The sequence below is a fragment of the Microcebus murinus genome, chromosome X (assembly GCF_040939455.1).
Source record: "Microcebus murinus isolate Inina chromosome X, M.murinus_Inina_mat1.0, whole genome shotgun sequence".
NCBI classification, from domain to species: Eukaryota; Metazoa; Chordata; class Mammalia; order Primates; family Cheirogaleidae; genus Microcebus; species Microcebus murinus.
In genome coordinates, this window is record NC_134136.1 from 16504519 (window position 1) to 16522066 (window position 17548).

Here is a 17548-nt window from a genome sequence, read left to right on the forward strand (position 1 = left end):
CACAGATCTAAAATATGTTTCTTTGTATTCATAGAATGTTCTACATAGTTTCCCAACTTTAAAATAACTCTGATTGATATGGGGAATATAGCCATGTCTGAAGGATTACTTTCTGCACTTATTATATTACAAATATCTACAGAATTAATGAAAGTGGTTAAATTTTACTTTATTTAGGACTTTCAGTTACTGAAATGTTCTATTCCCTCTTCCCCTACCCTCACCCTTTGGCAGTAAAGGTAAGATGATTCCAGCCAAATGTTAACTAGTCTTTTATGGTCACAACGTTCAAAATTAAAAAGTTAGTTGCCTTTAAAGTTGTACATAGACAAAGATATAGATAAACTAGTATGGCATCTTTAATTGGTTAACTGCTGAGACTCTCCACTATGCCTGGTTCCTTGTCACTTTCAGGAATGGAGTTGTATAATTGTTTTTGAAATATGGGGAAGAATTCTTTCTTTTCCATGGGCAACATGGACATCAGCCTTCCCGAGCTGCTTCACACTGACATTCATGAAAAACAAATCAGAATATAACTGCTAAAACATTCTCTGTAATCCCCTGACATATTGGTCTGTTTTCCCTTTGAAATGGGAATGCCAAACATATGGTAAATTCCTTGAGTCTCAAAAGTATTTTAATCTGAGATTTCTGTCTTCTAGACATTTGAATTTTGATTTATTCCAGAAAATAATTATGAAGTTCTCTTATTATTTTATCTACTGTGTCTTCTGTTTGTGATTGAGAAGGACTGTGAAAGGGTTAGAGTGGGGGACTAAGCAGTGGAATCAGTGCAGGAGGGGAATCAATGTTACTACATAATCTTTTCACCAGCAAAGAAAATAAAATAAAGGAGAGAAAGAGGATATCCTAACCTACCCCATGTTTTTCAAAGACAAGTAGTTTTGAGATGATCTCTAATTCTGGATAGTTGTCAATTTTCAGTACAGAGAGTCCTTAATCTTTTTGATTGACATCTCCGTTTTTAGAGGCTAGTGTGACATAATAACTATGTATCTGTCTATTAACAAGTGGAAATGTTTCAGATATGTTAAGAAGAGGCTGTTATATGTGCTTCCTTTGACCTTTTTCTACTTTCTCCTAAAAACATTCACTAATCTATTAATTCGGAAACTCCAGGTCCTCATTAGAAACACTGAACTTCGTGTGATCTTTTTCTTTAAAAAATCCTTTCAATAAAGGGTTTTGATAAATGGTGGGAAGCTGTAATCAAGAAAGCACTCATTCCACTTTTTCAAGTTATTATAAAATGTAGATACTTACAGCAGCTTGCCCCTGTGGAGAGAAATAGCACACTGAGACAATTATTAGGATAATTCAAGTACTAAGAAACAATACCTTCAATGATAATCTGTAAACATTAGACAAAACATAATTTAAGGAGATGAGACATGAGTTATCTAGACAAGTGCTTAATAAATTAAATGGTATAACTCTTCACCCATATCTTAAATAATGCTCCACGCTAGATGTATAAGCCTAAACAATTTGTTGCAATAGTTTTGAGAAACACTTAATTCATAGAACTAAAAAAATAAATTATTTTTGGTTCTAGCATTTTAAATAATTAAAATTATGGAAAGAACAGAAAGCACCATGGAAAGAACAGAACTTTCGAGTTAGAGCTTGGTTCAAATCAATGCCTTGCTACTTATTTGCTATGTGATCTTGCCCAAGATAGACAATCTCTCCTGCTCTCACTCTTCTCATCTGTATAATTGGCATAATAGTTCTTGCATATTTATAGAGTCATTTTAAAGATTCAATGAGATAATGTGTGTAGAGTTTCTAAATAGTGCTTGACATATAGTAGTGGGTTACTTTGGCTCTGTCCAATGCTGAGCTACAAAGTAGAAAACTCTTCTAGTTCATAGGAAATGTACATTTAAAATAATGTAGTTAAAATTAAGAAGACTCTTTGTCATTAACAAATTTTGGTGACCTCAATTATAATTTTCTTTGAAGAATATTTGATAGGAATTCATTTTTTAGCTCCCTTTTATGTATATTGAAAATCTAGCATGTATATCATATGATAGTGGTACTTGTAGATGAAGAAAACCTGTTTACAACTAATACTACAATACCAGTTCAGAAAGTACAAATCTTTTTTGTTAAACTTTGCTAAAGCCAAAGTAATGCAAAGCTATTAAAGCCTCAAGAAGAAAGCCAATTCATTTCAGTCATGATACCACCTAAAACTGAAGCATTATATAAAAGCTAAACAATGCCAAATGGATTTGGCTGAGATCAAAAGCCAAACTTGTTTCTTTTCTTTCATCTTCAATGTTCTATTTCTTAGGTGTATGACCTTAGTCAAACATCTATTAAAGTTAGTTTTTGATCTCAACCCTCTTTTGGGGTAAAAAATAAGTCAATCTTTAAATTTTTCTTCTAGAAACAATGACTCTATTGTGTTTTAATGTTCCAGTAGTCTGTGAGTAAATAGGATTCTCTGATATATGTGATAGAAGACTGGTTAAATGGGTCAATCATTTTTGTGTCAGAGACAAGAATCAAAAGGAAGCATTCTTCAGAAGCTATTAACTGGAAAAAAATTCCCCCAGGTCAGTGGAAACATGTTAACTGGTCATTCTGCTGCCTATTTAGTTCTTTTGATGAAAATACCTTGTAATTTGATAACAGGTAGCTGCTCATTTGTAATGTAATTTTCTCCTCACTGGTCATAACTACTCCATGATTAATAAAGGGAAAATACTTCTTTCGACCTATTTAAATAATAGATGTTTAAAAATATTAAAACTTTGTTTAAAAATGTCTCAATACCTCTAGGAATTATTATACATTTTTCATTTTACTTGTCATTGATTAAGTAAAGTACAAGGAAATTTTCATGATTTATTAAAGATACAAGAGACATGACAGCATATGATGATTAGTGGATTAAAAGGAAAAAAATGATGTTGTCAGCGTAGTTATATTTCTGAGTACTGTTTGCCAATTTTTGACTACATTATCTGTATTAAGGATCTTTATATTACCTTTACTAAACCTCTGTTTTATAAAATGGTAAATTCATTAAGCATGTATATATCAAATACTATCTACCTATGAAATACTATTCTATATCCTTCTGTAAGTACAAAGCTGAGTAAGACATAGTCAATGCCCTTTTAGTAACTTTACCAGCCTTTGTGTTTTGTGAGAAAGTGAGACTTATAGATATAATCATAATAAATGGCAGATAAGGATAAATATGTTTATATAAATATGCATTAGTATGGGGAAATTCAAAGAATAGAATAATTATTTCTATTTGTGGAAATTAAAGAAAAGTATTCTAGGCAGAAAAGGCAAATCAGCAATGGTATGAAAATGAGCAAGCACCATGTTTGTATGAGTAACAGAGTGTTAAGTATAGAGCAGTGGGTATATGATGGAAAAGAGTAGGAGCTGTGCCTATAAAGATGGGTGGGGGTAGATTGGAGGAGGTTCTAAATATCACATGCAAAAATTGAAACTGGATCCCCACCTCTCACCTCTCCACAAAAATCCACTCACGATGGATAAGAGACTTAAACCTGAGGTGTGAAACCTTAAGAATTCTAGAAGAATTGGGAAAACTCTTATAGACATTGGCCTAGGCAAATAATTTATGTAGAAGACCCCCAAAGCAATCACAGCAGCAACAGAAATAAATAAATGGGACCTGCTCAATTAAAAAACCTTCTGCATAGCTAAGGAAACTATCACTTGATCAAACTCATAATCTACAGAATGGGAGAAAATATTCGCATGCTACACAGCAAATAAAGGGCTGATAACAAGAACCTATATATAACTTAATAAAATTAACAAGAAAAAAATCAAACAACCTTATCAAAAAGTGGGCAAAAGACATGAAAAGAAACTTTTCAAAAGAAGACATAATAATGACCAGCAAACATATAAAAAAGTGCTCAACATCTTTAATCATTAGGAAAATGCAAAATCAAAACCACGATGGGATATCACTTAACTCCAGTGAGAATAGCCTTTATCAAAATGTCCCCAAATCAAATGCTGGCGTGGATGTGGAGAGATAGGAATACTCTTACACTGTTGATGGGACTGCAAATCAGTACAATCCCTTTGGAAAGTAATTTGGAGATAACTCAAAGTGCTAAAAATAGAAATACCATTTGATCCAGAAATCTCACTACTAGGCAACAATCCAAAGGAAAAAAAGAATCTATTATGAAGACATCCACACTTGAATATTTATGGCAGCACAATTCACAATTGCAAAGATGTGGAAACAACTCAAGTGCCCATCAATACATGAGTGGATTAATAAAATGTGGTATATGTATACCATGGAATACTACTCAAAAAAACAAAACAAAACAAAACAAAAAACAATGGTGTACCGGCACCTGTTATATTATCCTGGATAGAACTTGAGCCCATCCTTTGAAGTGAAGTATTACAAGAATGGAAAAATAAACAGCACATGTACTCATCATCAAATGGGCACTAACTGAGCAACACTACGGTGCTCACATGGAAGTAGTATTCATTGGGTGCTATTCAGGTTGGAGGGTCGTGGTGGGGGAGGATAAACTCACAACAAATGGATGCAGTGCACACTGTACGGGGGAATGGCAAACTTGTAGCCCTGGCTTGGGCAAGATAAAGTCACTATATGTAGCCAAAATGATTGCACCCCCTAATTCTTAAATAAATAAGTATCAGATTAGAAGTTTTGAACTTTATTCTGTAGGTTGTGGTGAACCACTAAACACTTTTTCTGTGGGTGATGTATGTGAAGATACTGTTCTTTATAAAAATATCACTAATAATAGAGTATAGCATAGACAGGAGATGGGAAGAGTTGGGGGCCAGAAGATCATTCAGGAAGTTTGTCAAGTAGCTGTGCTGAGAAATAATTCAGGCCTATTAAAAAGTGGCTGTGAAATTCTCAGTTCCTTCTACAGAGTCAATAAATTCCCTCTAACCTTATAACGTATGAGTTCGAAGTAATACTATTTAAAAAATACTTTGGAAAATTAATGCTGTGTTTGAAATTACTGGTAGCAGGAATTCAAATTAAAAAGTAAAATGCATGTTATCTGTATGATACAATTATTTTCTGTGGAAATTTCTAAAATTCCTAGGCTTCCAATTCAATTGCAACCAACCAGAACAAATTGATTTTTTAAAAAATGCATTGATCTTACCTGAGACACATGGCAATTGTTAAAAAAATGCATATAACTAAACTAAGATCCTGTGTTCTTTAAAAACAGAAAGTAGAGAGTAATAACTAGTTAAGAGTAAGTGTTAATATAATTTGACAAAGAGTTGAAAGGGCTTCATTACTAGGATCACAAACACGAGGAATGGTGGTATATATCACCTTGAAATGATACCTTTGATTCTAGAAAGTTCATAATTTATGCCAATCTGTTAGTACAAGTTACCACAGTCTTTCTGAAAACACAGACTCCCAAAAATATCAAAGACCTAGGTGGATAAAAATGGGAAAAAGGAAATCAGTTGAAATGAAACAGAACATAGTTTAGTGAACTATAATCTGGGGTGATGTTTCTGTTCTCACTTCATTGGTTCTGAACATATACTATCTTATTAATGGGAAAAAAGAATAACCATGGAAATTTTCAGAGCCACAGAAGCTGGAGTTCCTTCTCTCATCGTCAAGATGGTTTAGTGTTCCTAACATTGTATTGGGCCATTCCTTCCTCATCTATCTCCCAACCATGTATGTTTGTTTATCTCTAGCTGTAGCAGTTTTGATGTCAGACATATTATTACCAAATGTTTGAAATTCTGACTGTAGAAAAGGTTAGGAAAGAGATAAAATTATTTATGGCTTCTGTTTCATTTGATCCATTTGAGTTAGTGTGCCCCTTTAACAACTTCAAGCTATTGGTTGCAAGTAGAAAAAAATGGTTTGTATTTCTTTCAGAATTTATTGTTAATAGGACTGTGACAGAATTCACAAAACTAGAAAGAATGTGCCACCTTATATATCATCCAACCAGTTCCTAGGTCCACATAGAATTTGTCTTAGTGTGTGTGTTGTGTGTGTGTGTGTGTGTGTGTGTGTTTGGATTGTCTCTCCATTGATGATTTGGCCTAATTATTTAATCAAGAACTAGTTTTCTATTACCCAACCAATACCTAATATATATATATCAGATAATGATACTTTACAGCAGGTTGGATAGGGGTCAGAATTTTCCTTTGTACTTGTCTATTCTACTGGGCCATAATGAAATACTGGATGCCTGCAGTTAAATTATGTTAGTTTAGCATCTTAACCAATGATAATATTCTCCACAGCAACCTATTAGATATTTTTAGTCTTGGAGGTAACAATACCTAATTCCCCAAACTCTACACATCCTGAAAATGATATACTGCTTTAAGAAGAAAGCTTGCTCTATTTAAAGTAGCTACCATATTATGTAGAAGTTACCACTCTGACGGCCAGATTTTTCTGATCCTAGAAATTTAGAAATTGCAGATATTTTTAATTTAATTTTTTATATTAAAATATTTATGAAGTACAAATGTTTTTTGTTACATAGATGGATAGTATCAAGCTAAAGTCAAGGCTTTCATTGCACCCGTCACAAGAATATTATACCCATCACAAGAACAGTGAATATTATACCCCATGGGTAGGATTTGATCCCTTACTCACCTGCCCTCCCCTCTTCTTAGTTCTCAATGTTCTTTTCATCACTTTATGACAATATATATCTTTCATTTAGCTCCCACTTATAAGTGAGAACATGTGATATCTCATGAATGGAGAGTATAGTTTTAATATGGAAATAACAATAACAAAACATGTTTTATATTTGACTATTAAAATGCTGGTGAGTTTCAAAAGTTACAAAACTCTTGAGTTATCACACTAAATTTTATGAGAGAAAGTAACATGAACTTTGAAGTATAATCTTTCCAGATATTTTGTGTTAAGAATAAGAGCCAGATTCTCTTAATATCTATTCTCATGGTAACCATTTTCTCTTTTAATTCATATAGAAATTGTACATGTTGTTTGTTGTTTAAGGTAGCTCTAACTATACATTCTGATAGTTAATAGAGACATAGTTATCAATACTTTATCTCAAATCAGATAGTAATTTATACATATAATTAAATAGGATTACTGTAGAGGGTATAATTTAACCTTTCTCCTAAATCTCTTACTTTCTGGAGATTTAGAATCAGTATCTTAAACATTTTAGGCTTAAAATATTAGAATTCACATTTCCTTAATTATTGTACAAATGAAAGGCTCTCAGATTGTAAAATCTATGTATACATAGATTGTGTACATAGTTTATGTATATACTATGTTTATGTATATACATAGTTAATGTATAAACTATACCTATAGTTTATGCCAGTAAGGACCTTGCAGCCTTGGCAAGGGAGACATTACTGACATATAAAAATAAATAAATAGCAAGTCAATAAGTGGTTATTTTGAAAGTATTGTAGTCCACTTATACTCATAGAAAGTTAACAGTGGATTGGACCTCATTTCAAAGACATGAAAATTGATTCTTAACATAAAGGGCATCAGATAGGTATACAGGTAGTTATAGATAAATCCAGTTTTAATATCCAGCCCCCCTGATTCCTTGTGCCATCTTCTTTACATCATAATTTGGGCCAGGCAAGCACTAACCTTGCTATTTTCTCAAGACCTTCCTAATGTTATAAATTACACATATGACTATCATGAATATGGTACAGGTATCATTAAAAATACAGATTTTTAAAGACCAACCAACATTTACCATATTATTGGTCTTCATTTAAGTAGTATATAAATATTTAGAATACAAAATATCACAATGTTGAATAAAAACATCAAAGAATCATAATAGTAGCTCTCTGGGGCAACAGAGCATGACACTGGTTGTGAACCACTATCATGAAGAGTGGAGAATTGATTGCACAGTTCATTCGCTGGTGGTATATCCAAGGGAAGACTGGCTACTAAAAAGCCACAAGAGGCAGTGATCTTCAGGAAGCCAATTACCTTTCTGGAAGGTGGTTCATTATTGATGCTTAATATTCTCCTAGTAGCAGTTTGATGCTTTTTAACAAACACAAAACATATTTGAATTTTTATTAGCTTCTACACAGATGTTAGCATTCAGTTTAATTTTAGACCCAGATAGATTTTTTGTTGTTGTTGTTATTTGAGGCTAATTTCCCATTTATTCTATTTCTAATGAAAAATGGATAGGTAGTTTTCCTCCTGAATTTTCTTTCTAAACAAAAAATGTATTTTATTTTACTTTACTTTGAAAAGTATTGCCAGTTTTCCACACAGGCAGAATTGACTTTCCAAAAAGCAGAAGCATGTGTGTTATGGCTGCAGTGAGCAGGACAAACCATATGGACAAACAAAATTACACAGAAATCACCCATTAGTTTTTATATTAATATTCTCAATGAGAAGTCTTAAAATATATCTTCTTAAATACCTTCTGATTTCCTGAAATGCATATTTCAAAACTACATGTAATGAATTAAATTTCTTTTCCATTCTGGAAACTATCTCAAGGCAAATTTGACTTTTGTTAGGTATTTAAATTTAGCTAGGTTGTTTCCCCTTTCCTCCTATTAATACTAATTTGTTTTCTCTCTTTCTTTCTCATTTCTATCTGGTAGAGTTACCTGTTACAAAGCAATACCAGATCATCTAATGTAGGCATCACTTCAGTTGATTACTGTTATTATTGATTTTCAAATGCAAAGGGAATTGAGTTAATGGCTCAGTATGTTTTTTAGATTTCTTCTAATAATGTGTCTCTTTTCTGTGAATGTCTGTCTCTGTAAGTTATAGTTCAGATGCTATATGTTTTACTATATGTATTTTTGCACCATTGTTGCAGTCAGTCACATTTCAAAGAATAAATTAATTTTGGTTAACATGTTTGAACTGAAACTTTAACACCTTCTTTGAGAAATTATGGAAGAAAAATAGCTAAGAATTTGGCAGAGTACCAGAAGCTAATAATTCTTTCCTTCCTTTATATAATCGTTATGAGATTTTGATCCTAAGTAATAACTGACTTGACTGAATATGTTTTATTGCAGTAAAATACGGACTTTAACCATTTTTAAGAATACAACTCAGTGACATTAATTATATTCACATTGCTCTGCAACCATCACCAAAAATATGAAATGCTTGACAAATTTGCATTTTATCCTTATGTGGGGGTTATGCTGATTATCTCTGTATTGTTCCAATCTCAGTATATGTGCTGCTGAAGCAAGTACCCTAAATATGTTTTTTAAAAGTGCCCAAATCTCTTTGAGAATAAAAATAGAAAAAGTAAAACAAGTTTATTAGTAGAATACTGTTCAAACTCATTTTGGTATGGGAACCAAGAGTGTTTTATCTTTTCTCTGGCTTAACACATTTAACAGATAACTAAGAGGATATTTTTTGCTGATAGAGTAGCAGGTAGTATATCTTGTCTGATGGACTGGTCTCCTTAAATCAATCCTATACTTGAGGATGGGACAGCTATGGAAGGAAGTTTCTGCTAGTGTTCTTGGATGCCCAGCATTTCAAGTAGTCTTCCTGAATTCCTGGGTTAACTAGGCATGAGAACAGCCATTATTGTCCTAATGTCAGACATTTGAGATGTTTTGTCACCCCTAATCTATATCTAATGCACACTCTCTCCCAAACTCACAATGAGATTTCTTGGGCATGCCACTAGTGGTTTAAAAATTATAGATCCCTGGAATGTCAGAGCTGGAAGATCCTTGGAAATTATCTTCAAATATTTAGTAACACTATATAAAAATTATCAAATAAATCACTTTGGGTGGTGTATGTACTATTAATAGAAGAGTTCATGTGGCTCAAATTTTCTTAAACAATAAAATGATCTATTCAGTAGTACCAGCAAAATAATTAATAATTTTCTTAGTGACTATGTATACAAAGCTGGCACATTTCAAATTTAAAATATCACCAATGACAACTGTAAATTGTGATAACTCAATGAGAGTGCATATAAACTTTATATATAAATTATGAGAATTCCTGATATCTATCTACAGCTTAAATTCAAATGCAAAAAAAAAAAAATAGTATCCAAGCAGTTGAAGTTGAGCTTACATTCTTTGTTTAAAAAAATGATTTAGCACAATATTTCTCAAACTTTGTTCCATGGAGTATTCATGTCTTTAGAGCTAATAGTAGGTATTCTACTGTATGTCTCTTTAGAAAATTCATAATAGAGATTACATATAAAAAGATTTGAAAAATATGCAATAAAGAAACCTGGAGTGTGTGGGTTTAAACCCCAACTTCCAGATTTATTAGCTGTATGATATTAGATAAATTATTTCACTTCTATACTTCAGTTTCCTCATCTGAAATATAGAAATAGTAATAGTACTCCCCTCTTAAGGTTGCGGTGAATATTAATTGAGTATATGTAAAGAACTTACAAGAGTATGTGGCATATGGTATGTACTATATAAGGATTTTTGTTTTTAACTCAGTGTTGACTAATTTAGGCTTGAAACTACCTTACCATACTTCATCTCACCCCTTTTTTAAAATCGATCCTTTTTTAACATTTTGTGGAAGAAGTAATCAAATGGAAAATACTTTGGAAAATGTTGATAAAAACAGGTTCGATATGATGATTCTCTCTAGCTTTTAATCTTTTAAGAGTAGACATAATAGCATTTGAAAAGATTATTAGACTTTCAGGTATAAGATCGTATCATCAGCAAAGAGTGATAGTTTGATCTCTTCTGCTCCCATTTGGATGCCCTTGATTTCCTCCTCTTGTCTGATTGCTCTGGCTGGGACTTCCAGCACTAAGTTGAATAGAAGCAGTGATAGAGGGCAACCTTGTCTGGTTCCAGTTCTAAGCAGGAATGCTTTCAGTGTTTCCCCATTTAGTATGATGTTGGCTGTGGGTTTGTCCTACATGGCATTTATTTATTTATTTATTTATATTTTATTTTAACATATTACGGGGGTACAAGTGTTAAGGTTACTTATATTGCCCATGCCCCCCTCGAGTAAGAGCTTCAAACATGTCCATCCCGCAAACATTGCACGTCTTACTCGTTGTGTCCTACATGGCTTTTATCATTTTTAGGGTAAGTAGCATCTATGCCTATTTTGTTAAGCGTTCTTATCATAAAAGTGTCCTGCATTTTGTTGAATGCTTTTCTACATCTATTAAAAGGAACATAATGTCTTTATTTTTGCTTCTATTTATGTGGTGAATTACGTTTACAGATTTGCATATGTTGAACCATTCCGGAATCTCTGGGATGAAGCCCACTTGGTCATGATGGATTATTTTTTTTGATAAGTACATGAATTTAATTTGTTAGGATTTTGTTGAGAATTTTTGCTTCTACATTCATAAGGGATATTAGTCTATAGTTTTCTTTTATTGTTATATCCTTTCCTGGTTTTGTTATCAGGGTGATATTGGCTTCATAAAACATGTTGGCAAGGATTCCTTCCTTCTTGATGTTGTGGAATAATTTCTGTAGGATAGTCACCAATACTTATTCGTAGATCTAGTAAAATTCAGGTGTGAAACCATGTGGTCTGGGACTTTTTTTAGGAAGGATTTTTATTGGTACTTAAATTTTGGTACTTATTATTGGTCTGTTCAGGAATTCCATTTCTTCCTGATTGAGCCTAGGGAGGCTGTGTGTTTCTAAGAATTTGCCCAGTTACTCCACATTTTCAAGTCTAGAGTTTTTATAGTATTCATAGACCCTATTTTGTATTCCCATGATAGTTGTAATTTGTCCTTTTTCATTCCTGATGGAACTTATTAGAGTCCTTATTTTTTTCTCATTCATCTAGCAAGAGGCGTGTTAATTTTGTTTTTTCAAAGAACCAACCTTTTGTTTTGTTAATCTACCATATAGTTTTTATTTGTTATCAATTTCATTTAATTCTGCTCTGATCTTTGTTATCTCCTTTCTTCTGCTGAGTTTGGGATTGGTTTGCTCACATATTTCCAGTTCTGTGAGATAATTCATTAGATTGTTGATTTGTGATCTTTTTCTGTCTTTTGGATGTAGGGATATATGGATATAAATTTTCCTCTCTAGACTGGTTTAGCTGTCTCCCACAGATTTTGATGACTTATGTCTCCTTTATTTTCTAGTTCAAATAATCGTTTGATTTTTATCTTAATTTCCTCCTTAAAACAATAACCGTTCAGCAGAAAGTTGTTTAGTTTCCATGACTTTGTGTAGAGATGAGAGTTTCTGTTGGGGTTGATTTCTAATTTTATTCCAGTGTGGTCTCAGAAGATGCATGGTATAATTTCTAATTTTTAAATGTTTTGAGACATACTTTGTGACCTAGGCTATGGTCAATCTTAGAGAATTCCCCATGAACTGATGAGAAAAATGTATATTCAGTGGTTTTGGGGTAGAATGTTCTGTAAATGTCAGTAAGGCCCATTTGACTTTTAAGCATTCAAATGCCTATTATGCATTTTCACAATACCATACAGGGAAAAAATAGTTGCTTGACAACTGGAATTTTGTTAGGTACTTCTGGCTCAGGGACAGCAGTTTGTTCAAAATAGCTGTCTTCTCCTGGGCTCTGGTTTTGTTGTACTCTCTATGCTGTACTGCTTGTCCTGCCAACCCTTCCTAACTGTTGTTTTCTGTTCTCTGGCTCGATTCTTAATTGCAAATTCACTACCTTAGTGTACATCCACATCCTTTATTCCATATGTTTGTAGGGCAAGTTGAACTTTAACACAGATTGAGTGTATCTTCTCTTAATATATATTTGTAATTCAACAGGTATCTAGATATTTGAGAAAACATCTATGCCAATATAATCGATTTCTAGTGCCTATATCATTTAATGGCTTTACTGATGTCTGGTCGAATGCAGATGCTCTTGAGTGTTTTGAGAAATTCCCATAGCTATATTTTGTTGACCTTTCTTTCACAGTCATTGTGCTTAGCTGAATAATTTTTAATGTTGTGTCTATCCCCCTAAAAACCACTATAATATTTTTTCCTCGTTTGGGTGGCCTGTAACTACTTATATGTTGTTTCTATGCTCTTTCATACTTTTACTCTTAGGTCCATATGACTTTCTTCTTACTTGCCTTCTGAAACTTTTAGAGTCCAAGTATTTTTCTGAATAGAGTTCAGAACATGAGCACCTTATGAAAATGAACATGAAAACTACTTTTGTTTAGAAAGATTTGTATCTTCCAGTTGATTTATAGGGAATTTCAAACTGTTTCTGTTAGAATCAATATGGTATATCACATTAACATTTCATAGCACCAGATGTTTCATTATTCATGTTTTAGTACATCCTACTTGACCCAAAGTAGCTTTGAATGCAAATAACAAATAAGCCAACACACTGTACTTGATGGGTAGACTGAAATAATGTGGTGGATCTAAACTGCTTTTCATTTTGGGGGGAATATTATTAATTATAATGCCTTGACTGTAAATTTAATTAAATGTATAGATTTTTAAATATAAATACATATTGCAGTGAACTGACAAAACATTTCATTAATTAATTGTAAACCTCATGATTTGATTACTCTTAGTTCCCCATTAATTAATTTATGTATTTACAGGTTTGACAAAAAAGCTTTCAAACTAATATGAAGGGATAGACACAGCATAACTAATTAAGAAACTATAACATTACCTTAATTTCTGTTCGGATCACTGTGAGAACCCAAACTCACTAAATTCTCTTGGTTTTCTTCCTTTTAAATTTTATTACAAGCCATATATTTTTTTCTCCCACACTGCCAGTTAAAAAACTATAGATCACATAAAATTGTAAGTCTAATGCTTGTTTACTAGTAAAAAAAGGACTGCAAGAAAAATTTTGCTTTAGAGTATGTGTGAATAGTAAAAAACCACAGGAGATTCAGAAAGCTATACAGTACAAAGTAAATTTAGACAGAATAATTGCTTTATAAAAGACGTTGAAAACAATCTAGTCCAACTTCTTCATTTTGCATATGAATAAACTGAAGTCCAGAAAAGTTATATGACATAATTTCTTATTTGTTATGATCAGTGACCTATACGGCATCTCTGTAGATTCATTTTATAAAATTTTAAAGAACCTAAAATCAAGAATATGACTGTGAGGATTAGTGGACAAAGCACTAAGGTAAAAATGTCAAAAGACATGAGTTCTTCACATAAGCCTACCACTGACTGTGTTATCTTAAGCCTCTTCCTTACTTTTCCACTCTGGGACTTAGAGGTTTGCATCTATAAAATAAAGAGATTGGTTTGGATGTTCAGTGAAGTTCCTCTAATTCTTAAGAACTTTGCTTCACACTCTAAGCCTGAAGTAGGATGTTATGTACTTGCTAAAAATAATAATAATCAATCATATACACACATGGATACATATAAAATTATGATATGTGGGCATTTTCATATTGTTATGTTGAAATTAAAGTTAATAGGGTGAATAAAGTAAACAATAGGGAAAGTATACAATAGGGAAAGGGTAGTTTCTTCAATAAATGGTGTAAGGAAAACTAGATATCTACATCAGAATAATGAACCTGGACCCTTATAGTTCACCAAATGCAAAACCCAACTCAAAACCACAAGGACATATCACTTAACTCCAGTGAGAATTGCTTTTATCAAAAAATCCAAGAACAACAAATGTTGGCATGGATGTAGAGAGATGGGGACACTCGTACACTGCTGGCAGGAGTGCAAACTAATACAACCTGTATGGAAAGTAGTATGGAGATACCTCAAGGAACTAAAAGTAGAGCTACCATTTGATCCAACAATTCCACTACTGGGCATCTACCCAAAGGAAAAAAGACATTCTGTAAAAAAGACATCTGCACTCTAATGTTTATAGTAGCACAATCCGCAGATGCAAAGATGTGAAAATAACCTAAGTGCCCATCAATACATGAGTGGATTAATAAAATGTGATATACGTACACCATGGAGTTCTACTCAGCCACAAACATAACAATGGGGATCTGGCACCTCTTATATTATCCTGGGTAGAGCTGGAGCCCATTCTATTAAGTGAAGTATCACAAGAATGGAAAAGCAAACGCATGTACTCACCATTAAATTGGTACTAATGGATCAACACTCATGAGCACATACGGTAAGAAACATTCATAGGGTGTCAGACAGGTGGGAGGGAGAAGGAGGATATGAGTAAATTCACACCTAATGGATGTGGTGCCCACTGTCTAGGGGATGGGTATGCTTCTAGCTCTGACTTGGGCATTGTAAAGGCAATTTATGTAACCGAAGTGTTTTTACTCCCAAAATTATAAAAATAAATAATATAAACAAAAGAGTTAAAGACCTGAAACCACAAAACTCCTAAGAGGAAAACACAGGGAAAAAGCTTCTTGACCTTGACCTTGGCAATGATTTCTTAGATATGACAGCAAAAGCACAAGCAACAAAAGCAAAATTAGACAAAAAAAGCTCTGTACAGCAAAGAAAACAACAGAGTGAAAAGGCAATATATGGGATGGGAGAAAATATTTGCAAACTATATATCTGATAAAGGATTAATGTCTAAAAATATAAGGAATTCTTACAACTTAATAACAAAAAACAAATAACAATTAAAAATGGGCAAAGGACTTGAATAAGGTTTTCCCAAAAGAAGATATATAAATGGCCAACAGGTATATGGAATGATAGTCAACATTAGGGAAAGGAAATGCAAATCAAAACTACAACGAGCTATCATCCCACAAATTTTACTATGACTATTTTTTTTAAATAATAACAAATGTTGGTGAGCATGTGGAGAAAAAGGAATACTTGCACACTATGGGTGAGAATTTAAATTGGTTCATACACTGTGAAAAACAATGGAAATATTTTGGAAGAAAACTTTTCCCCAAAAAGTTAAAAATAAAACTATCATACAATCCAGAAATTGCAATTCTGAGTATATATCTAAACAAATTGAAATCAGGATCTTGAAGGGATATCTGTGCTCCCATGCTCATTGCAGCATCATTCACAAGAGCAAATATAGGGAAACAAACTAAATGTCCATAAGTGGATGAATGAATAAAGAAAATGTGATATTTATGTATTATTTACAAAGAAACATTATTCAGCCTTGAATAAAGAATCACACCTTGCCATTCGTGACAACATAGATAAACCTGGAGGACATTATGCTAAGTTAAATAAGCCAGATACATGAAGACAAATCCTACATGATACCACTTATAAGATGAATCTAAAATAGTCAAAGTCATAGAAACAGAGAGAAGAATGGTGGTTGCCATGTGCTTCGGGGAGGAAGAAATGGAGCTATTAGTCAAAGGGTACAAAGTTTCAAATATGCAAGATGAGTAGATCCTAGGGATCTACTGTACAGCATCATACCTGTAGTTAATATTATATTATATATTTAAAATTTTGGTAAGAGGGTTAATCTTATGTTGTATTCTTATCACACCCACACACAAAAATAATAAATAAAGTGGGCGGGATGAAACTTACAGAGGTGATGGATAGGTTTATGGCATAGTCTATGGTGATTTTTTCATGGGTATATGATTATCTCCAAAGTCATCAAGTTGTATACAGTGTATATTCACAGCTTTTTGTATGTCAATCATACCTCAATGAACTAGTTTTTATTAATAATTATGTATATACATACATAATAAGTGAGATGTGCACCATCTGGGGAATGGTCACGCTTGAAGCTCAGACTTGTGGGGGGAGGGTGGGAAAGGGCATTATTTGAAACCTTAAAATTTGTACCCACATAATATGCTGAAATAAATAAAATAAATAAATATCAAATAAAATAATTTAATAAATATTTGTTAATCATAAACAGGACATCATGTAGAATACCATAAGGCTGTAGCTATGCATTAACACTTTGTTAGTTATTGCAATGACTAAACATTAAGCCAATAATGAAATTAAGTGAACAAGAGTGTCAGATACTGAGGATATAGGAGTAATTTCTCAAGTATCAGTAAGTGTGAAATGTGAATGTTTTCCCAGTAACACTGAATTTCTGCATTTCCAAATCTATTTCAATCATTTAAATGTATGTAATTTGAACATAATGTAAAAGTTATTTTCAGATTCAGTGACTGAAAAATAACCATTTATACTTCTAGATGTATGTGTAACTATTTATTTACAATTGTAGCTATGTGATTTTTATTTATTTTGTATTTTTAAAATTTATATCAGTCTGTTATGGGGGTACAAACCTTTTGGTTACATAAATTGTTTTTGTACCATTTTAGTCAAAATGTGCCCATCTCCCAGATAGTGTGAGTTGTACCCAATAGGTATGAAAATACCCATCCCCTCCTCTCCCTTCCCACCTGCGTGATTTCTGATGAATGTTATTTCCATATGTGCACATAAGTGTTGATCAATTAGTTCTAATTTAATGGTGAGTACATGTACTGTTTGTTTTTCCATTTTTGCGATACTTCACTTAGAAGAATGGGCTCTAGTTTCATCC

The 17548-nt window shown here is 32.8% G+C and overlaps 1 protein-coding gene and 1 non-coding gene across 2 annotated transcripts in view; one reads left to right on the top strand and one right to left on the bottom strand.

The window, feature by feature from the left end:
• LOC105882300 (dachshund homolog 2) overlaps positions 1-17548 on the top strand; it is a 408214-nt gene that overhangs the window by 192497 nt on the left and 198169 nt on the right. The window lies entirely within an intron of this gene.
• Positions 9197-9303, bottom strand: LOC142866063 (U6 spliceosomal RNA). Its single transcript, XR_012916133.1, has one exon. It is a non-coding gene; the product is annotated as a U6 spliceosomal RNA (small nuclear RNA).